This window comes from Opisthocomus hoazin, chromosome 15, assembly GCF_030867145.1.
Source record: "Opisthocomus hoazin isolate bOpiHoa1 chromosome 15, bOpiHoa1.hap1, whole genome shotgun sequence".
NCBI classification, from domain to species: Eukaryota; Metazoa; Chordata; class Aves; order Opisthocomiformes; family Opisthocomidae; genus Opisthocomus; species Opisthocomus hoazin.
Genome location: NC_134428.1, coordinates 2365708 through 2388351, shown reverse-complemented (window position 1 = coordinate 2388351; position 22644 = coordinate 2365708).

Genomic DNA, 22644 nt, shown 5'->3' with positions numbered 1-22644 from the left:
CAGCCTCAGTCTCTGTGCCTCTGTGCGAGCAGTGCCATGGGCAGATGAGGCTGAGCAACAGCTTTCCAGGATAGCTCTTTCTGGCTGCCAGCTATCTGCAGACGTTCGCATTTTCAGAGCAGGGCTGCCAGAGTCGCCCGGCACGGACCTCCACATACAGTTTTGAAGTTTGAGGTGGCAATACAAGCAAGCAGTCACCAGTCTCTGTGCCTCTGTGCAAGAAGTGCCATGGAAAGATGAGGCTGAGCAACAGCTTTCCAGGCTAGCTCTTTCTGGCTGCGATCTATCTGCAGACGTTCGCATTTTAAGAGCAGGGCTGCCAGAGGCTCCCGTCACGAGCCCTCTGAAGTACGTTTGAAGTTTGAGGTGGCAAGACAAGCAAGCAGCCCCAGTCTCTGTGCCTCTGTGCGAGCAGTGATATTCGCAGATGAGGCTGAGCAACAGCTTTCCAGGCTAGCTCTTTCTGCCTGCGAGCTATCTGCAGACGTTCGCATTTTCGGAGCAGTGCTGAGGGAGGCACCCTCCACGGAATCCCAAATTACGTTTGAATTTTGAGGTGGCAAGACAAGCAAGCACCCCAGTCTCTGTGCATCTGAGCGAGCAGTGCCATGGGCAGATGAGGCTGAGCAACAGCTTTCCAGGCTAGCTGTTTCTGGCTGCGAGCTATCTGCAGATGTTCGCATTTTTAGAACAGGGGTGCTAGAGGCCCCAGGCACGGACCACCTAAGCTACGTTTGAAGTTTGAGCGGGCAAGACAAGCAAGCAGCCCCAGTCTCTGTGCCTCTGTGCGAGCAGTGCCGTGGGCAGATGAGGCTGAGCGACAGCTTTCCAGGCTAGCTCTTTCTGCTTGCGAGCTATCTGCAGACGTTCGCATTTTCAGAGCAGGGCTGACAGAGGCACCCTCCACGGAATCCCAATTTACGTTTGAATTTTTTGATGGCAAGACATTCAAGCAGCCCCAGTCTCTGTGCCTCTGTGCGAGCAGTGCCTTGGGCAGATGAGGCTGAGCAACAGCTTTCCAGGCTAGCTATTTCTGGCTGCGAGCTATCTGCAGACGTTCGCATTTACGGAGCAGGACTTACGGAAGCTCACTGCACGGACCCTTAAAGATACGTTTGAAGTTTGAGGTGGCAAGACAAGCAAGCAGCCCCAGTCTCTGTGCCTCTGTGCAAGCAGTGCCATGGGCAGATGAGGCTGAGCAACAGCTTTCCAGGCTAGCTCTTTCTGCTTGCGAGCTATCTGCAGACGTTCGCATTTTCAGAGCAGGGCTGACAGAGGCACCCTCCACGGAATCCCAATTTACGTTTGAATTTTTTGATTGCAAGACATTCAAGCAGCCCCAGTCTCTGTGCCTCTGTGCGAGCAGTGCCATGGGCAGATGAGGCTGAGCAACAGCTTTCCAGGCTAGCTCTTTCTGGCTGCCAGCTATCTGCAGACGTTCGCATTTTCAGAGCAGGGCTGACAGAGGCACCCTCCACGGAATCCCAATTTACGTTTGAATTTTTTGATGGCAAGACATTCAAGCAGCCCCAGTCTCTGTGCCTCTGTGCGAGCAGTGCCGTGGGCAGATGAGGCTGAGCAACAGCTTTCCAGGCTAGCTCTTTCTGGCTGCGAGCTATCTGCAGACATTCGCATTTTCGGAGCAGGGCTGCCGGAATCTTCCGGCACGGTCCACCTAAGATACTTTTGAAGTTTTAGGTGGCAGTACAAGCAAGCAGCCCCAGTCTCTGTGCCTCTGTGCGAGCAGTGCCATGGGCAGATGAGGCTGAGCAACAGCTTTCCAGGCTAGCTCTTTCTGGCTGCGAGCTATCTGCAGACGTTCGCATTTTCAGAACAGGGCTGCCCGAGGCGCACGTCACGAACCATCTGAGGTACGTTTCAAGTTTGAGGTGGCAAGACAAGCAAGCAGGCCCAGTCTCTGTGCCTCTGTGCGAGCAGTGCCATGGGCAGATGAGGCTGAGCAACAGCTTTCCAGGCTAGCTATTTCTGGCTGCGATCTATCTGCAGACGTTCTCATTTTCGGAGCAGGGCTGCCAGAGTCGCACGGCACGGACCTGCACATACAGTTTTGAAGTTTGAGGTGGCAAGACAAGCAAGCAGCCCCAGTCTCTGTGCCTCTGTGCGAGCAGTGCCATGGGCAGATGAGGCTGAGCAACAGCTTTCCAGGCTAGCTCTTTCTGCTTGCGAGCTATCTGCAGACGTTTGCATTTTCAGAGCAGGGCTGACAGAGGCACCCTTCACGGAATCCCAATTTACGTTTGAATTTTTTGATTGCAAGACATTCAAGCAGCCCCAGTCTCTGTGCCTCTGTGCGAGCAGTGCCATGGGCAGATGAGGCTGAGCAACAGCTTTCCAGGCTAGCTCTTTCTGCCTGCGAGCTATCTGCAGACGTTCGCATTTTCGGAGCAGGGCTGAGGGAGGCACCCTCCACGGAATCCCAAATTACGTTTGAATTTTGAGGTGGCAAGACAAGCAAGCACCCCAGTCTCTGTGCATCTGAGCGAGCAGTGCCATGGGCAGATGAGGCTGAGCAACAGCTTTCCAGGCTAGCTGTTTCTGGCTGCGAGCTATCTGCAGATGTTCGCATTTTTAGAACAGGGGTGCTAGAGGCCCCAGGCACGGACCACCTAAGCTACGTTTGAAGTTTGAGGGGGCAAGACAAGCAAGCAGCCCCAGTCTCTGTGCCTCTGTGCGAGCAGTGCCGTGGGCAGATGAGGCTGAGCAACAGCTTTCCAGGCTAGCTCTTTCTGCTTGCGAGCTATCTGCAGACGTTCGCATTTTCAGAGCAGGGCTGACAGAGGCACCCTCCACGGAATCCCAATTTACGTTTGAATTTTTTGATGGCAAGACATTCAAGCAGCCCCACTCTCTGTGCCTCTGTGCGAGCAGTGCCATGGGCAGATGAGGCTGAGCAACAGCTTTCCAGGCTAGCTATTTCTGGCTGCGAGCTATCTGCAGACGTTCGCATTTTCGGAGCAGGACTTCCGGAAGCTCCCTGCACGGACCCTTAAAGATACGTTTGAAGTTTGAGGTGGCAAGACAAGCAAGCAGCCCCAGTCTCTGTGCCTCTGTGCGAGCAGTGCCATGGGCAGATGAGGCTGAGCAACAGCTTTCCAGGCTAGCTCTTTCTGCTTGCGAGCTATCTGCAGACGTTTGCATTTTCAGAGCAGGGCTGACAGAGGCACCCTTCACGGAATCCCAATTTACGTTTGAATTTTTTGATTGCAAGACATTCAAGCAGCCCCAGTCTCTGTGCCTCTGTGCGAGCAGTGCCATGGGCAGATGAGGCTGAGCAACAGCTTTCCAGGCTAGCTCTTTCTGGCTGCGAGCTATCTGCAGACGTTCGCATTTTCAGAGCAGGGCTGACAGAGGCACCCTCCACGGAATCCCAATTTACGTTTGAATTTTTTGATGGCAAGACATTCAAGCAGCCCCAGTCTCTGTGCCTCTGTGCGAGCAGTTCCATGGGCAGATGAGGCTGAGCAACAGCTTTCCAGGCTAGCTCTTTCTGCCTGCGAGCTATCTGCAGACGTTCGCATTTTCAGAGCAGGGGTGATAGAGGCCCCATGCACGGACCACCGAAGCTACGTTTGAAGTTTGAGGTGGCAAGACAAGCAAGTAGCCCCAGTCTCTGTGCCTCTGTGCGAGCAGTGCCATGGCAGATGAGGCTGAGCAACAGCTTTCCAAGCTCGTTCTTTCTGGCTGCGAGCTATCTGCAGACGTGCGCATGTTCGGAGCATGAGTGCTGAATGTGCCCGGCAAGGACCCCTAAAGACACTTTTGAAATATGGGGGGGCAAGACAAGCAAGCAGCCCCAGTCTCTGTGCCTCTGTGCGAGCAGTGCCATGGGCAGATCAGGCTGACCAACAGCTTTCCAGGCTAGCTCTTTCTGGCTGCGAGCTATCTGCAGACGTTCACATTTTCGGAGCAGGGCTGCCGGAAGCTTCCGCCACGGTCCACCTAAGATACTTTTGAAGTTTTAGGTGGCAGTACAAGCAAGCAGCCCCAGTCTCTGTGCCTCTGTGCGAGCAGTGCCATGGGCAGATGAGGCTGAGCAACAGCTTTCCAGGCTAGCTCTTTCTGGCTGCGAGCTATCTGCAGACGTTCGCATTTTCAGAACAGGGCTGCCCGAGGCGCACGTCACGAACCATCTGAGGTACGTTTCAAGTTTGAGGTGGCAAGACAAGCAAGCAGCCCCAGTCTCTGTGCTTCTGTGCGAGCAGTGCCATGGGCAGATGAGGCTGAGCAACAGCTTTCCAGGCTAGCTCTTTCTGGCTGCGAGCTATCTGCAGACGTTCTCATTTTCGGAGCAGGGCTGCCAGAGTCGCACGGCACGGACCTGCACATACAGTTTTGAAGTTTGAGGTGGCAAGACAAGCAAGCAGTCACCAGTCTCTGTGCCTCTGTGCAAGCAGTGCCATGGGCAGATGAGGCTGAGCAACAGCTTTCCAGGCTAGCTCTTTCTGGCTGCGATCTATCTGCAGACGTTCGCATTTTAAGAGCAGGGCTGCCAGAGGCTCCCGTCACGAGCCCTGTGAGGTACGTTTGAAGTTTGAGGTGGCAAGACATTCAAGCAGCCCCAGTCTCTGTGCCTCTGTGCGAGCAGTGATATTCGCAGATGAGGCTGAGCAACAGCTTTCCAGGCTAGCTCTTTCTGCCTGCGAGCTATCTGCAGACGTTCGCATTTTCAGAGCAGGGCTGACAGAGGCACCCTCCACGGAATCCCAATTTACGTTTGAATTTTTTGATGGCAAGACATTCAAGCAGCCCCACTCTCTGTGCCTCTGTGCGAGCAGTGCCTTGGGCAGATGAGGCTGAGCAACAGCTTTCCAGGCTAGCTATTTCTGGCTGCTAGCTATCTGCAGACGTTCGCATTTTCAGAGCAGGGGTGCTAGAGGCCCCATGCACGGACCACCGAAGCTACGTTTGAAGTTTGAGGTGGCAAGACAAGCAAGTAGCCCCAGTCTCTGTGCCTCTGTGCGAGCAGTGCCATGGCAGATGAGGCTGAGCAACAGCTTTCCAAGCTCGTTCTTTCTGGCTGCGAGCTATCTGCAGACGTGCGCATGTTCGGAGCAGGAGTGCTGAATGTGCCCGGCAAGGACCCCTAAAGACACTTTTGAAATATGGGGGGGCAAGACAAGCAAGCAGCCCCAGTCTCTGTGCCTCTGTGCGAGCAGTGCCATGGGCAGATCAGGCTGACCAACAGCTTTCCAGGCTAGCTCTTTCTGGCTGCGAGCTATCTGCAGACGTTCGCATTTTCGGAGCAGGGCTGCCGGAAGCTTCCGCCACGGTCCACCTAAGATACTTTTGAAGTTTTAGGTGGCAGTACAAGCAAGCAGCCCCAGTCTCTGTGCCTCTGTGCGAGCAGTGCCATGGGCAGATGAGGCTGAGCAACAGCTTTCCAGGCTAGCTCTTTCTGGCTGCGAGCTATCTGCAGACGTTCGCATTTTCAGAACAGGGCTGCCCGAGGCGCACGTCACGAACCATCTGAGGTACGTTTCAAGTTTGAGGTGGCAAGACAAGCAAGCAGCCCCAGTTCTGTGCCTCTGTGCGAGCAGTGCCATGGGCAGATGAGGCTGAGCAACAGCTTTCCAGGCTAGCTCTTTCTGGCTGCGAGCTATCTGCAGACGTTCTCATTTTCGGAGCAGGTCTGCCAAAGTCGCACGGCACGGACCTGCACATACAGTTTTGAAGTTTGAGGTGGCAAGACAAGCAAGCAGTCACCAGTCTCTGTGCCTCTGTGCAAGCAGTGCCATGGGCAGATGAGGCTGAGCAACAGCTTTCCAGGCTAGCTCTTTCTGCCTGCGAGCTATCTGCAGACGTTCGCATTTTCGGAGCAGTGCTGAGGGAGGCACCCTTCACGGAATCCCAAATTACGTTTGAAGTTTGAGGTGGCAAGACAAGCAAGCACCCCAGTCTCTGTGCATCTGTGTGAGCAGTGCCATGGGCAGATGAGGCTGAGCAACAGCTTTCCAGGCTAGCTGTTTCAGGCTGCGAGCTATCTGCAGATGTTCGCATTTTTAGAGCAGGGGTGCAGAGGCCCCAGGCACGGACCACCTAAGCTACGTTTGAAGTTTGAGGGGGCAAGACAAGCAAGCAGCCCCAGTCTCTGTGCCTCTGTGCGAGCAGTGATATTCGCAGATGAGGCTGAGCAACAGCTTTCCAGGCTAGCTCTTTCTGCTTGCGAGCTATCTGCAGACGTTCGCATTTTCAGAGCAGGGCTGACAGAGGCACCCTCCACGGAATCCCAATTTACGTTTGAATTTTTTGATTGCAAGACATTCAAGCAGCCCCAGTCTCTGTGCCTCTGTGCGAGCAGTGCCTTGGGCAGATGAGGCTCAGAAACAGCTTTCCGGGGTAGCTCTTTCTGGCTGCGAGCTATCTGCAGACGTTCGCATTTACGGAGCAGGGCTGCGTAGGCCCCTGCATGCATACCCAAAGATACGTTTGATGTTGAAGGGGGCAAGACAAGCAAGCAGCCCCAGTCTCTGTGCCTCTGTGCGAGCAGTGCCTTGGGCAGATGAGGCTGAGCAACAGCTTTCCAGGCTAGATTTTTCTGGCTGCGAGCTATCTGCAGACGTTCGCATTTACGGAGCAGGGCTTCCGGAAGCTCCCTGCACGGACCCTTAAAGATACGTTTGAAGTGTGAGGTTGCAAGACAAGCAAGCAGCCCCAGTCTCTGTGCCTCTGTGCGAGCAGTGCCATGGGCAGATGAGGCCGAGCAACAGCTTTCCAGGCTAGCTCTTTCTGCTTGCGAGCTATCTGCAGACGTTCGCATTTTCAGAGCAGGGCTGACAGAGGCACCCTCCACGAAATCCCAATTTACGTTTGAATTTTGTGATGGCAAGACATTCAAGCAGCCCCAGTCTCTGTGCCTCTGTGCGAGCAGTGCCATGGGCAGATGAGGCTGAGCAACAGCTTTCCAGGCTAGCTCTTTGTGCTTGCGAGCTATCTGCAGACGTTCGCATTTTCAGAGCAGGGGTACTAGAGGCCCCATGCACGGACCACCGAAGCTACGTTTGAAGTTTGAGGTGGCAAGACAAGCAAGTAGCCCCAGTCTCTGTGCCTCTGTGCGAGCAGTGCCATGGCAGATGAGGCTGAGCAACAGCTTTCCAAGCTCGTTCTTTCTGGCTGCGGGCTATCTGCAGACGTGCGCATGTTCGGAGCAGGAGTGCTGAATGTGCCCGGCAAGGACACCTAAAGACACTTTTGAAATATGGGGGGGCAAGACAAGCAAGCAGCCCCAGTCTCTGTGCCTCTGTGCGAGCAGTGCCATGGGCAGATGAGGCTGACCAACAGCTTTCCAGGCTAGCTCTTTCTGGCTGCGAGCTATCTGCAGACGTTCGCATTTTCGGAGCAGGGCTGCCGGAAGCTTCCGCCACGGTCCACCTAAGATACTTTTGAAGTTTTAGGTGGCAGTACAAGCAAGCAGCCCCAGTCTCTGTGCCTCTGTGCAAGCAGTGCCATGGGCAGATGAGGCTGAGCAACAGCTTTCCAGGATAGCCCCTTCTGGCTGCCAGCTATCTGCAGACGTTCACATTTTCGGAGCAGGGCTGCCGGAGGCACCCTACACGGAATCCCAATTTACGTTTGAATTTTGAGGTGGCAAGACAAGCAAGCAGCCCCAGTCTCTGTGCCTCTGTGCGAGCAGTGCCATGGGCAGACGAGTCTGAGCAACAGCTTTCCGGGCTAGCTGTTTCTGGATGCGAGCTATCTGCAGACGTTCGCATTTTCAGAGCAGGGGTGCTAGAGGCCCCAGGCACGGACCACCTAAGCTACGTTTGAAGTTTGAGGGGGCAAGACAAGCAAGCAGCCCCAGTCTCTGTGCCTCTGTGCGAGCAGTGCCTTGGGCAGATGAGGCTGAGCAACAGCTTTCCAGGCTAGCTCTTTCTGGCTGCGAGCTATCTACAGACGTTCGCATTTTCAGAGCAGGGCTGCCAGAGTCGCACGGCACGGACCTGCACATACAGTTTTGAAGTTTGAGGTGGCAAGACAAGCAAGCAGTCACCAGTCTCTGTGCCTCTGTGCAAGCAGTGCCATGGGCAGATGAGGCTGAGCAAAAGCTTTCCAGGCTAGCTCTTTCTGGCTGCGATCTATCTGCAGACGTTCGCATTTTAAGAGCAGGGCTGCCAGAGGCTCCCGTCACGAGCCCTCTGAGGTACGTTTGAAGTTTGAGGTGGCAAGACAAGCAAGCAGCCCCAGTCTCTGTGCCTCTGTGCGAGCAGTGATATTCGCAGATGAGGCTGAGCAACAGCTTTCCAGGCTAGCTCTTTCTGCCTGCGAGCTATCTGCAGACGTTCGCATTTTCGGAGCAGGGCTGAGGGAGGCACCCTCCACGGAATCCCAAATTACGTTTGAATTTTGAGGTGGCAAGACAAGCAAGCACCCCAGTCTCTGTGCATCTGAGCGAGCAGTGCCATGGGAAGATGAGGCTGAGCAACAGCTTTCCAGGCTAGCTGTTTCTGGCTGCGAGCTATCTGCAGATGTTCTCATTTTTAGAACAGGGGTGCTAGAGGCGCCAGGCACGGACCACCTAAGCTACGTTTGAAGTTTGAGGGGGCAAGACAAGCAAGCAGCCCCAGTCTCTGTGCCTCTGTGCGAGCAGTGCCGTGGGCAGATGAGGCTGAGCAACAGCTTTCCAGGCTAGCTCTTTCTGCTTGCGAGCTATCTGCAGACGTTCGCATTTTCAGAGCAGGGCTTACAGAGGCACCCTCCACGGAATCCCAATTTACGTTTGAATTTTTTGATTGCAAGACATTCAAGCAGCCCCAGTCTCTGTGCCTCTGTGCGAGCAGTGCCATGGGCAGATGAGGCTGAGCAACAGCTTTCCAGTCTAGCTCTTTCTGCCTGCGAGCTATCTGCAGACGTTCGCATTTTCAGAGCAGGGCTGACAGAGGAACCCTCCACGGAATCCCAATTTACGTTTGAATTTTTTGATGGCAAGACATTCAAGCAGCCCCAGTCTCTGTGCCTCTGTGCGAGCAGTTCCATGGGCAGATGAGGCTGAGCAACAGCTTTCCAGGCTAGCTCTTTGTGCTTGCGAGCTATCTGCAGACGTTCGCATTTTCAGAGCAGGGGTGCTAGAGGCCCCATGCACGGACCACCGAAGCTACGTTTGAAGTTTGATGTGGCAAGACAAGCAAGTAGCCCCAGTCTCTGTGCCTCTGTGCGAGCAGTGCCATGGCAGATGAGGCTGAGCAACAGCTTTCCAAGCTCGTTCTTTCTGGCTGCGAGCTATCTGCAGACGTGCGCATGTTCGGAGCAGGAGTGCTGAATGTGCCCGGCAAGGACCCCTAAAGAAACTTTTGAAATATGGGGGGGCAAGACAAGCAAGCAGTCCCAGTCTCTGTGCCTCTGTGCGAGCAGTGCCATGGGCAGATGAGGCTGAGCAATAGCTTTCAAGGCTAGCTCTTTCTGGCTGCGAGCTATCTGCAGACGTTCGCATTTTCGGAGCAGGACTTCCGGAAGCTCCCTGCACGGACCCTTAAAGATACGTTTGAAGTTTGAGGTGACAAGACAAGAAAGCAGCCCCAGTCTCTGTGCCTCTGTGCGAGCAGTGCCATGGGCAGATGAGGCTGAGCAACAGCTTTCCAGGCTAGCTCTTTCTGCTTGCGAGCTATCTGCAGACGTTCGCATTTTCAGAGCAGGGCTTACAGAGGCACCCTCCACGGAATCCCAATTTACATTTGAATTTTTTGATTGCAAGACATTCAAGCAGCCCCAGTCTCTGTGCCTCTGTGCGAGCAGTTCCATGGGCAGATGAGGCTGAGCAACAGCTTTCCAGGCTAGCTCTTTCTGCCTGCGAGCTATCTGCAGACGTTCGCATTTTCAGAGCAGGGCTGACAGAGGAACCCTCCACGGAATCCCAATTTACGTTTGAATTTTTTGATGGCAAGACATTCAAGCAGCCCCAGTCTCTGTGCCTCTGTGCGAGCAGTGATATTCGCAGATGAGGCTGAGCAACAGCTTTCCAGGCTAGCTCTTTGTGCTTGCGAGCTATCTGCAGACGTTCGCATTTTCAGAGCAGGGGTGCTAGAGGCCCCATGCACGGACCACCGAAGCTACGTTTGAAGTTTGATGTGGCAAGACAAGCAAGTAGCCCCAGTCTCTGTGCCTCTGTGCGAGCAGTGCCATGGCAGATGAGGCTGAGCAACAGCTTTCCAAGCTCGTTCTTTCTGGCTGCGAGCTATCTGCAGACGTGCGCATGTTCGGAGCAGGAGTGCTGAATGTGCCCGGCAAGGACCCCTAAAGAAACTTTTGAAATATGGGGGGGCAAGACAAGCAAGCAGTCCCAGTCTCTGTGCCTCTGTGCGAGCAGTGCCATGGGCAGATGAGGCTGAGCAATAGCTTTCAAGGCTAGCTTTTTCTGGCTGCGAGCTATCTGCAGACGTTCGCATTTTCGGAGCAGGACTTCCGGAATCTCCCTGCACGGACCCTTAAAGATACGTTTGAAGTTTGAGGTGACAAGACAAGAAAGCAGCCCCAGTCTCTGTGCCTCTGTGCGAGCAGTGCCATGGGCAGATGAGGCTGAGCAACAGCTTTCCAGGCTAGCTCTTTCTGCTTGCGAGCTATCTGCAGACGTTCGCATTTTCAGAGCAGGGCTTACAGAGGCACCCTCCACGGAATCCCAATTTACGTTTGAATTTTTTGATTGCAAGACATTCAAGCAGCCCCAGTCTCTGTGCCTCTGTGCGAGCAGTGCCATGGGCAGATGAGGCTGAGCAACAGCTTTCCAGTCTAGCTCTTTCTGCCTGCGAGCTATCTGCAGACGTTCGCATTTTCAGAGCAGGGCTGACAGAGGAACCCTCCACGGAATCCCAATTTACGTTTGAATTTTTTGATGGCAAGACATTCAAGCAGCCCCAGTCTCTGTGCCTCTGTGCGAGCAGTTCCATGGGCAGATGAGGCTGAGAAACAGCTTTCCAGGCTAGCTCTTTCTGCCTGCGAGCTATCTGCAGACGTTCGCATTTTCAGAGCAGGGCTGACAGAGGAACCCTCCACGGAATCCCAATTTACGTTTGAATTTTTTGATGGCAAGACATTCAAGCAGCCCCAGTCTCTGTGCCTCTGTGCGAGCAGTTCCATGGGCAGATGAGGCTGAGCAACAGCTTTCCAGGCTAGCTCTTTCTGCCTGCGAGCTATCTGCAGACGTTCGCATTTTCAGAGCAGGGGTGCTAGAGGCCCCATGCACGGACCACCGAAGCTACGTTTGAAGTTTGATGTGGCAAGACAAGCAAGTAGCCCCAGTCTCTGTGCCTCTGTGCGAGCAGTGCCATGGCAGATGAGGCTGAGCAACAGCTTTCCAAGCTCGTTCTTTCTGGCTGCGAGCTATCTGCAGACGTGCGCATGTTCGGAGCAGGAGTGCTGAATGTGCCCGGCAAGGACCCCTAAAGACATTTTTGAAATATGGGGGGGCAAGACAAGCAAGCAGCCCCAGTCTCTGTGCCTCTGTGCGAGCAGTGCCATGGGCAGATGAGGCTGAGCAATAGCTTTCCAGGCTAGCTCTTTCTGGCTGCGAGCTATCTGCAGACGTTCGCATTTTCGGAGCAGAGCTGCCGGAAGCTTCCGCCACGGTCCACCTAAGATACTTTTGAAGTTTTAGGTGGCAGTACAAGCAAGCAGCCCCAGTCTCTGTGCCTCTGTGCGAGCAGTGCCATGGGCAGATGAGGCTGAGCAACAGCTTTCCAGGCTAGCTCTTTCTGGCTGTGAGCTATCTGCAGACGTTCTCATTTTCAGAGCAGGGCTGCCAGAGTCGCCCGGCACGGACCTCCACATACAGTTTTGAAGTTTGAGGTGGCAAGACAAGCAAGCAGTCACCAGTCTCTGTGCCTCTGTGCAAGCAGTGCCATGGGCAGATGAGGCTGAGCAACAGCTTTCCAGGCTAGCTCTTTCTGGCTGCCAGCTATCTGCAGACGTTCGCATTTTCAGAGCAGGGCTTCCAGAGGCGCACGTCACGAACCATCTGAGGTACGTTTCAAGTTTGAGGTGGCAAGACAAGCAAGCAGCCCCAGTCTCTGTGCCTCTGTGCGAGCAGTGCCATGGGCAGATGAGGCTGAGCAACAGCTTTACAGGCTAGCTATTTCTGGCTGCGAGCTATCTGCAGACATTCAAATATTCAGAGCAGGGCTGCCAGAGTCGCCCGGCACGGACCACCAGATACAGTTTTGAAGTTTGAGGGGCAAGACAAGCAAGCAGTCACCAGTCTCTGTGCCTCTGTGCGAGCAGTGCCTTGGGCAGATGAGGCTGAGCAACAGCTTTCCAGGCTAGCTCTTTCTGGCTGCGAGCTATCTGCAGACGTTCGCATTTACGGAGCAGGGCTTCCGGAAGCTCCCTGCACGGACCCTTAAAGATACGTTTGAAGTATGAGGTTGCAAGACAAGCAAGCAGCCCCAGTCTCTGTGCCTCTGTGCGAGCAGTGCCATGGGCAGATGAGGCTGAGCAACAGCTTTCCAGGCTAGCTCTTTCTGCTTGCGAGCTATCTGCAGACGTTCGCATTTTCAGAGCAGGGCTGACAGAGGCACCCTTCACGGAATCCCAATTTACGTTTGAATTTTTTGATTGCAAGACATTCAAGCAGCCCCAGTCTCTGTGCCTCTGTGCGAGCAGTGCCATGGGCCGATGAGGCTGAGCAACAGCTTTCCAGGCTAGCTCTTTCTGGCTGCGAGCTATCTGCAGACGTTCGCATTTTCAGAGCAGGGCTGACAGAGGCACCCTCCACGGAATCCCAATTTACGTTTGAATTTTTTGATGGCAAGACAAGCAAGCAGCCCCAGTCTCTGTGCCTCTGTGCGAGCAGTGCCGTGGGCAGATGAGGCTGAGCAACAGCTTTCCAGGCTAGCTCTTTCTGCTTGCGAGCTATCTGCAGACGTTCGCATTTTCAGAGCAGGGCTGACAGAGGCACCCTCCACGGAATCCCAATTTACGTTTGAATTTTTTGATGGCAAGACATTCAAGCAGCCCCACTCTCTGTGCCTCTGTGCGAGCAGTGCCTTGGGCAGATGAGGCTGAGCAACAGCTTTCCAGGCTAGCTATTTCTGGCTGCTAGCTATCTGCAGACGTTCGCATTTTCAGAGCAGGGGTGCTAGAGGCCCCATGCACGGACCACCGAAGCTACGTTTGAAGTTTGAGGTGGCAAGACAAGCAAGTAGCCCCAGTCTCTGTGCCTGTGTGCGAGCAGTGCCATGGCAGATGAGGCTGAGCAACAGCTTTCCAAGCTCGTTCTTTCTGGCTGCGAGCTATCTGCAGACGTGCGCATGTTCGGAGCAGGAGTGCTGAATGTGCCCGGCAAGGACCCCTAAAGACACTTTTGAAATATGGGGGGGCAAGACAAGCAAGCAGCCCCAGTCTCTGTGCCTCTGTGCGAGCAGTGCCATGGGCAGATCAGGCTGACCAACAGCTTTCCAGGCTAGCTCTTTCTGGCTGCGAGCTATCTGCAGACGTTCGCATTTTCGGAGCAGGGCTGCCGGAAGCTTCCGCCACGGTCCACCTAAGATACTTTTGAAGTTTTAGGTGGCAGTACAAGCAAGCAGCCCCAGTCTCTGTGCCTCTGTGCGAGCAGTGCCATGGGCAGATGAGGCTGAGCAACAGCTTTCCAGGCTAGCTCTTTCTGGCTGCCAGCTATCTGCAGACGTTCGCATTTTCAGAGCAGGGCTGCATAGGCCCTCGCATGGACACCGAAAGTTACGTTTGGAATTTGAGGGGGCAAAACAAGCAAGCAGCCCCAGTCTCTGTGCCTCTGTGCGAGCAGTGCCATGGGCAGATGAGGTTCAGCAACAGCTTTCCAGGCTAGCTCTTTCTGGCTGCGAGCTATCTGCAGACGTTCGCATTTTCAGAACAGGGCTGCCCGAGGCGCACGTCACGAACCATCTGAGGTACGTTTCAAGTTTGAGGTGGCAAGACAAGCAAGCAGCCCCAGTTCTGTGCCTCTGTGCGAGCAGTGCCATGGGCAGATGAGGCTGAGCAACAGCTTTCCAGGCTAGCTATTTCTGGCTGCGAGCTATCTGCAGACGTTCTCATTTTCGGAGCAGGGCTGCCAAAGTCGCACGGCACGGACCTGCACATACAGTTTTGAAGTTTGAGGTGGCAAGACAAGCAAGCAGTCACCAGTCTCTGTGCCTCTGTGCAAGCAGTGCCATGGGCAGATGAGGCTGAGCAACAGCTTTCCAGGCTAGCTCTTTCTGCCTGCGAGCTATCTGCAGACGTTCGCATTTTCGGAGCAGTGCTGAGGGAGGCACCCTTCACGGAATCCCAAATTACGTTTGAAGTTTGAGGTGGCAAGACAAGCAAGCACCCCAGTCTCTGTGCATCTGTGCGAGCAGTGCCATGGGCAGATGAGGCTGAGCAACAGCTTTCCAGGCTAGCTGTTTCAGGCTGCGAGCTATCTGCAGATGTTCGCATTTTTAGAGCAGGGGTGCAGAGGCCCCAGGCACGGACCACCTAAGCTACGTTTGAAGTTTGAGGGGGCAAGACAAGCAAGCAGCCCCAGTCTCTGTGCCTCTGTGCGAGCAGTGATATTCGCAGATGAGGCTGAGCAACAGCTTTCCAGGCTAGCTCTTTCTGCTTGCGAGCTATCTGCAGACGTTCGCATTTTCAGAGCAGGGCTGACAGAGGCACCCTCCACGGAATCCCAATTTACGTTTGAATTTTTTGATTGCAAGACATTCAAGCAGCCCCAGTCTCTGTGCCTCTGTGCGAGCAGTGCCTTGGGCAGATGAGGCTCAGCAACAGCTTTCCGGGGTAGCTCTTTCTGGCTGCGAGCTATCTGCAGACGTTCGCATTTACGGAGCAGGGCTGCGTAGGCCCCTGCATGCATACCCAAAGATACGTTTGATGTTGAAGGGGGCAAGACAAGCAAGCAGCCCCAGTCTCTGTGCCTCTGTGCGAGCAGTGCCTTGGGCAGATGAGGCTGAGCAACAGCTTTCCAGGCTAGATTTTTCTGGCTGCGAGCTATCTGCAGACGTTCGCATTTACGGAGCAGGGCTTCCGGAATCTCCCTGCACGGACCCTTAAAGATACGTTTGAAGTGTGAGGTTGCAAGACAAGCAAGCAGCCCCAGTCTCTGTGCCTCTGTGCGAGCAGTGCCATGAGCAGATGAGGCCGAGCAACAGCTTTCCAGGCTAGCTCTTTCTGCTTGCGAGCTATCTGCAGACGTTCGCATTTTCAGAGCAGGGCTGACAGAGGCACCCTCCACGGAATCCCAATTTACGTTTGAATTTTGTGATGGCAAGACATTCAAGCAGCCCCAGTCTCTGTGCCTCTGTGCGAGCAGTGCCATGGGCAGATGAGGCTGAGCAACAGCTTTCCAGGCTAGCTCTTTGTGCTTGCGAGCTATCTGCAGACGTTCGCATTTTCAGAGCAGGGGTACTAGAGGCCCCATGCACGGACCACCGAAGCTACGTTTGAAGTTTGAGGTGGCAAGACAAGCAAGTAGCCCCAGTCTCTGTGCCTCTGTGCGAGCAGTGCCATGGCAGATGAGGCTGAGCAACAGCTTTCCAAGCTCGTTCTTTCTGGCTGCGGGCTATCTGCAGACGTGCGCATGTTCGGAGCAGGAGTGCTGAATGTGCCCGGCAAGGACACCTAAAGACACTTTTGAAATATGGGGGGGCAAGACAAGCAAGCAGCCCCAGTCTCTGTGCCTCTGTGCGAGCAGTGCCATGGGCAGATGAGGCTGACCAACAGCTTTCCAGGCTAGCTCTTTCTGGCTGCGAGCTATCTGCAGACGTTCGCATTTTCGGAGCAGGGCTGCCGGAAGCTTCCGCCACGGTCCACCTAAGATACTTTTGAAGTTTTAGGTGGCAGTACAAGCAAGCAGCCCCAGTCTCTGTGCCTCTGTGCGAGCAGTGCCATGGGCAGATGAGGCTGAGCAACAGCTTTCCAGGCCAGATTTTTCTGGCTGCGAGCTATCTGCAGACGTTCGCATTTACGGAGCAGGGCTGCGTAGGCCCCTGCATGGACACCCAAAGATACCTTTGAAGTTTGAGGGTGCAAGACAAGCAAGCAGCCCCAGTCTCTGTGCCTCTGTGCAAGCAGTGCCATGGGCAGATGAGGCTGAGCAACAGCTTTCCAGGCTAGCCCCTTCTGGCTGCCAGCTATCTGCAGACGTTCACATTTTCGGAGCAGGGTTGCCGGAGGCACCCTCCACGGAATCCCAATTTACGTTTGAATTTTGAGGTGGCAAGACAAGCAAGCAGCCCCAGTCTCTGTGCCTCTGTGCGAGCAGTGCCATGGGCAGACGAGTCTGAGCAACAGCTTTCCGGGCTAGCTGTTTCTGGATGCGAGCTATCTGCAGACGTTCGCATTTTCAGAGCAGGGGTGCTAGAGGCCCCAGGCACGGACCACCTAAGCTACGTTTGAAGTTTGAGGGGGCAAGACAAGCAAGCAGCCCCAGTCTCTGTGCCTCTGTGCGAGCAGTGCCTTGGGCAGATGAGGCTGAGCAACAGCTTTCCAGGCTAGCTCTTTCTGGCTGCGAGCTATCTACAGACGTTCGCATTTTCAGAGCAGGGCTGCCAGAGTCGCACGGCACGGACCTGCACATACAGTTTTGAAGTTTGAGGTGGCAAGACAAGCAAGCAGTCACCAGTCTCTGTGCCTCTGTGCAAGCAGTGCCATGGGCAGATGAGGCTGAGCAAAAGCTTTCCAGGCTAGCTCTTTCTGGCTGCGATCTATCTGCAGACGTTCGCATTTTAAGAGCAGGGCTGCCAGAGGCTCCCGTCACGAGCCCTCTGAGGTACGTTTGAAGTTTGAGGTGGCAAGACAAGCAAGCAGCCCCAGTCTCTGTGCCTCTGTGCGAGCAGTGATATTTGCAGATGAGGCTGAGCAACAGCTTTCCAGGCTAGCTCTTTCTGCCTGCGAGCTATCTGCAGACGTTCGCATTTTCGGAGCAGGGCTGAGGGAGGCACCCTCCACGGAATCCCAAATTACGTTTGAATTTTGAGGTGGCAAGACAAGCAAGCACCCCAGTCTCTGTGCATCTGAGCGAGCAGTGCCATGGGAAGATGAGGCTGAGCAACAGCTTTCCAGGCTAGCTGTTTCTGGCTGCGAGCTATCTGCAGATGTTCTCATTTTTAGAACAGGGGTGCTAGAGGCGCCAGGCACGGACCACCTAAGCTATGTTTGAAGTTTGAGGGGGCAAGACAAGCAAGCAGCCCCAGTCTCTGTGCCTCTGTGCGAGCAGTGCCGTGGGCAGATGAGGCTGAGCAACAGCTTTCCAGGCTAGCTCTTTCTGCTTGCGAGCTATCTGCAGACGTTCGCATTTTCAGAGCAGGGCTTACAGAGGCACCCTCCACGGAATCCCAATTTACGTTTGAATTTTTTGATTGCAAGACATTCAAGCAGCCCCAGTCTCTGTGCCTCTGTGCGAGCAGTGCCATGGGCAGATGAGGCTGAGCAACAGCTTTCCAGTCTAGCTCTTTCTGCCTGCGAGCTATCTGCAGACGTTCGCATTTTCAGAGCAGGGCTGACAGAGGAACCCTCCACGGAATCCCAATTTACGTTTGAATTTTTTGATGGCAAGACATTCAAGCAGCCCCAGTCTCTGTGCCTCTGTGCGAGCAGTTCCATGGGCAGATGAGGCTGAGCAACAGCTTTCCAGGCTAGCTTTTTGTGCTTGCGAGCTATCTGCAGACGTTCGCATTTTCAGAGCAGGGGTGCTAGAGGCCCCATGCACGGACCACCGAAGCTACGTTTGAAGTTTGATGTGGCAAGACAAGCAAGTAGCCCCAGTCTCTGTGCCTCTGTGCGAGCAGTGCCATGGCAGATGAGGCTGAGCAACAGCTTTCCAAGCTCGTTCTTTCTGGCTGCGAGCTATCTGCAGACGTGCGCATGTTCGGAGCAGGAGTGCTGAATGTGCCCGGCAAGGACCCCTAAAGAAACTTTTGAAATATGGGGGGGCAAGACAAGCAAGCAGTCCCAGTCTCTGTGCCTCTGTGCGAGCAGTGCCATGGGCAGATGAGGCTGAGCAATATCTTTCAAGGCTAGCTCTTTCTGGCTGCGAGCTATCTGCAGACGTTCGCATTTTCGGAGCAGGACTTCCGGAAGCTCCCTGCACGGACCCTTAAAGATACGTTTGAAGTTTGAGGTGACAAGACAAGAAAGCAGCCCCAGTCTCTGTGCCTCTGTGCGAGCAGTGCCATGGGCAGATGAGGCTGAGCAACAGCTTTCCAGGCTAGCTCTTTCTGCTTGCGAGCTATCTGCAGACATTCGCATTTTCAGAGCAGGGCTTACAGAGGCACCCTCCACGGAATCCCAATTTACGTTTGAATTTTTTGATTGCAAGACATTCAAGCAGCCCCAGTCTCTGTGCCTCTGTGCGAGCAGTGCCATGGGCAGATGAGGCTGAGCAACAGCTTTCCAGTCTAGCTCTTTCTGCCTGCGAGCTATCTGCAGACGTTCGCATTTTCAGAGCAGGGCTGACAGAGGAACCCTCCACGGAATCCCAATTTACGTTTGAATTTTTTGATTGCAAGACATTCAAGCAGCCCCAGTGTCTGTGCCTCTGTGCGAGCAGTTCCATGGGCAGATGAGGCTGAGAAACAGCTTTCCAGGCTAGCTCTTTCTGCCTGCGAGCTATCTGCAGACGTTCGCATTTTCAGAGCAGGGCTGACAGAGGAACCCTCCACGGAATCCCAATTTACGTTTGAATTTTTTGATGGCAAGACATTCAAGCAGCCCCAGTCTCTGTGCCTCTGTGCGAGCAGTGCCATGGGCAGATGAGGCTGAGCAACAGCTTTCCAGGCTAGCTCTTTGTGCTTGCGAGCTATCTGCAGACGTTCGCATTTTCAGAGCAGGGGTGCTAGAGGCCCCATGCACGGACCACCGAAGCTACGTTTGAAGTTTGATGTGGCAAGACAAGCAAGTAGCCCCAGTCTCTGTGCCTCTGTGCGAGCAGTGCCATGGCAGATGAGGTTGAGCAACAGCTTTCCAAGCTCGTTCTTTCTGGCTGCGAGCTATCTGCAGACGTGCGCATGTTCGGAGCAGGAGTGCTGAATGTGCCCGGCAAGGACCCCTAAAGAAACTTTTGAAATATGGGGGGGCAAGACAAGCAAGCAGTCCCAGTCTCTGTGCCTCTGTGCGAGCAGTGCCATGGGCAGATGAGGCTGAGCAATAGCTTTCAAGGCTAGCTCTTTCTGGCTGCGAGCTATCTGCAGACGTTCGCATTTTCGGAGCAGGACTTCCGGAAGCTCCCTGCACGGACCCTTAAAGATACGTTTGAAGTTTGAGGTGACAAGACAAGAAAGCAGCCCCAGTCTCTGTGCCTCTGTGCGAGCAGTGCCATGGGCAGATGAGGCTGAGCAACAGCTTTCCAGGCTAGCTCTTTCTGCTTGCGAGCTATCTGCAGACGTTCGCATTTTCAGAGCAGGGCTTACAGAGGCACCCTCCACGGAATCCCAATTTACGTTTGAATTTTTTGATTGCAAGACATTCAAGCAGCCCCAGTCTCTGTGCCTCTGTGCGAGCAGTGCCATGGGCAGATGAGGCTGAGCAACAGCTTTCCATTCTAGCTCTTTCTGCCTGCGAGCTATCTGCAGACGTTCGCATTTTCAGAGCAGGGCTGACAGAGGAACCCTCCACGGAATCCCAATTTACGTTTGAATTTTTTGATGGCAAGACATTCAAGCAGCCCCAGTCTCTGTGCCTCTGTGCGAGCAGTTCCATGGGCAGATGAGGCTGAGCAACAGCTTTCCAGGCTAGCTCTTTCTGCCTGCGAGCTATCTGCAGACGTTCGCATTTTCAGAGCAGGGGTGCTAGAGGCCCCACGCACGTACCACCGAAGCTACGTTTGAAGTTTGATGTGGCAAGACAAGCAAGTAGCCCCAGTCTCTGTGCCTCTGTGCGAGCAGTGCCATGGCAGATGAGGCTGAGCAACAGCTTTCCAAGCTCGTTCTTTCTGGCTGCGAGCTATCTGCAGACGTGCGCATGTTCGGAGCAGGAGTGCTGAATGTGCCCGGCAAGGACCCCTAAAGACATTTTTGAAATATGGGGGGGCAAGACAAGCAAGCAGTCCCAGTCTCTGTGCCTCTGTGCGAGCAGTGCCATGGGCAGATGAGGCTGAGCAATAGCTTTCCAGGCTAGCTCTTTCTGGCTGCGAGCTATCTGCAGACGTTCGCATTTTCGGAGCAGAGCTGCCGGAAGCTTCCGCCACGGTCCACCTAAGATACTTTTGAAGTTTTAGGTGGCAGTACAAGCAAGCAGCCCCAGTCTCTGTGCCTCTGTGCGAGCAGTGCCATGGGCAGATGAGGCTGAGCAACAGCTTTCCAGGCTAGCTCTTTCTGGCTGTGAGCTATCTGCAGACGTTCTCATTTTCAGAGCAGGGCTGCCAGAGTCGCCCGGCACGGACCTCCACATACAGTTTTGAAGTTTGAGGTGGCAAGACAAGCAAGCAGTCACCAGTCTCTGTGCCTCTGTGCGAGCAGTGCCATGGGCAGATGAGGCTGAGCAACAGCTTTCCAGGCTAGCTCTTTCTGGCTGCGAGCTATCTGCAGACGTTCGCATTTTCAGAGCAGGGCTTCCAGAGGCGCACGTCATGAACCATCTGAGGTACGTTTCAAGTTTGAGGTGGCAAGACAAGCAAGCAGCCCCAGTCTCTGTGCCTCTGTGCGAGCAGTGATATTCGCAGATGAGGCTGAGCAACAGCTTTCCAGGCTAGCTCTTTCTGCCTGCGAGCTATCTGCAGACGTTCGCATTTTCGGAGCAGTGCTGAGGGAGGCACCCTTCACGGAATCCCAAATTACGTTTGAATTTTGAGGTGGCAAGACAAGCAAGCACCCCAGTCTCTGTGCATCTGTGCGAGCAGTGCCATGGGCAGATGAGGCTGAGCAACAGCTTTCCAGGCTAGCTGTTTCAGGCTGCGAGCTATCTGCAGATGTTCGCATTTTTAGAGCAGGGGTGCTAGAGGCCCCAGGCACGGACCACCTAAGCTACGTTTGAAGTTTGAGGGGGCAAGACAAGCAAGCAGCCCCAGTCTCTGTGCCTCTGTGCGAGCAGTGCCATGGGCAGATGAGGCTGAGCAACAGCTTTCCAGGCTAGCTCTTTCTGCTTGCGAGCTATCTGCAGACGTTCGCATTTTCAGAGCAGGGCTGACAGAGGCACCCTCCACGGAATCCCAATTTACGTTTGAATTTTTTGATTGCAAGACATTCAAGCAGCCCCAGTCTCTGTGCCTCTGTGCGAGCAGTGCCATGGGCAGATGAGGCTCAGCAACAGCTTTCCGGGGTAGCTCTTTCTGGCTGCGAGCTATCTGCAGACGTTCGCATTTACAGAGCAGGGCTGCGTAGGCCCCTGCATGGACACCCAAAGATACGTTTGATGTTGAAGGGGGCAAGACAAGCAAGCAGCCCCAGTCTCTGTGCCTCTGTGCGAGCAGTGCCATGGGCAGATGAGGCTGAGCAACAGCTTTACAGGCTAGCTATTTCTGGCTGCGAGCTATCTGCAGACATTCAAATATTCAGAGCAGGGCTGCCAGAGTCGCCCGGCACGGACCACCAGATACAGTTTTGAAGTTTGAGGGGCAAGACAAGCAAGCAGTCACCAGTCTCTGTGCCTCTGTGCGAGCAGTGCCTTGGGCAGATGAGGCTGAGCAACAGCTTTCCAGGCTAGATTTTTCTGGCTGCGAGCTATCTGCAGACGTTCGCATTTACGGAGCAGGGCTTCCGGAAGCTCCCTGCACGGACCCTTAAAGATACGTTTGAAGTGTGAGGTTGCAAGACAAGCAAGCAGCCCCAGTCTCTGTGCCTCTGAGCGAGCAGTGCCATGGGCAGATGAGGCTGAGCAACAGCTTTCCAGGCTAGCTGTTTCTGGCTGCGAGCTATCTGCAGATGTTCGCATTTTTAGAACAGGGGTGCTAGAGGCCCCAGGCACGGACCACCTAAGCTACGTTTGAAGTTTGAGGGGGCAAGACAAGCAAGCAGCCCCAGTCTCTGTGCCTCTGTGCGAGCAGTGCCGTGGGCAGATGAGGCTGAGCAACAGCTTTCCAGGCTAGCTCTTTCTGCTTGCGAGCTATCTGCAGACGTTCGCATTTTCAGAGCAGGGCTGACAGAGGCACCCTCCACGGAATCCCAATTTACGTTTGAATTTTTTGATGGCAAGACATTCAAGCAGCCCCACTCTCTGTGCCTCTGTGCGAGCAGTGCCTTGGGCAGATGAGGCTGAGCAACAGCTTTCCAGGCTAGCTATTTCTGGCTGCTAGCTATCTGCAGACGTTCGCATTTTCAGAGCAGGGGTGCTAGAGGCCCCATGCACGGACCACCGAAGCTACGTTTGAAGTTTGAGGTGGCAAGACAAGCAAGTAGCCCCAGTCTCTGTGCCTCTGTGCGAGCAGTGCCATGGCAGATGAGGCTGAGCAACAGCTTTCCAAGCTCGTTCTTTCTGGCTGCGAGCTATCTGCAGACGTGCGCATGTTCGGAGCAGGAGTGCTGAATGTGCCCGGCAAGGACCCCTAAAGACACTTTTGAAATATGGGGGGGCAAGACAAGCAAGCAGCCCCAGTCTCTGTGCCTCTGTGCGAGCAGTGCCATGGGCAGATCAGGCTGACCAACAGCTTTCCAGGCTAGCTCTTTCTGGCTGCGAGCTATCTGCAGACGTTCGCATTTTCGGAGCAGGGCTGCCGGAAGCTTCCGCCACGGTCCACCTAAGATACTTTTGAAGTTT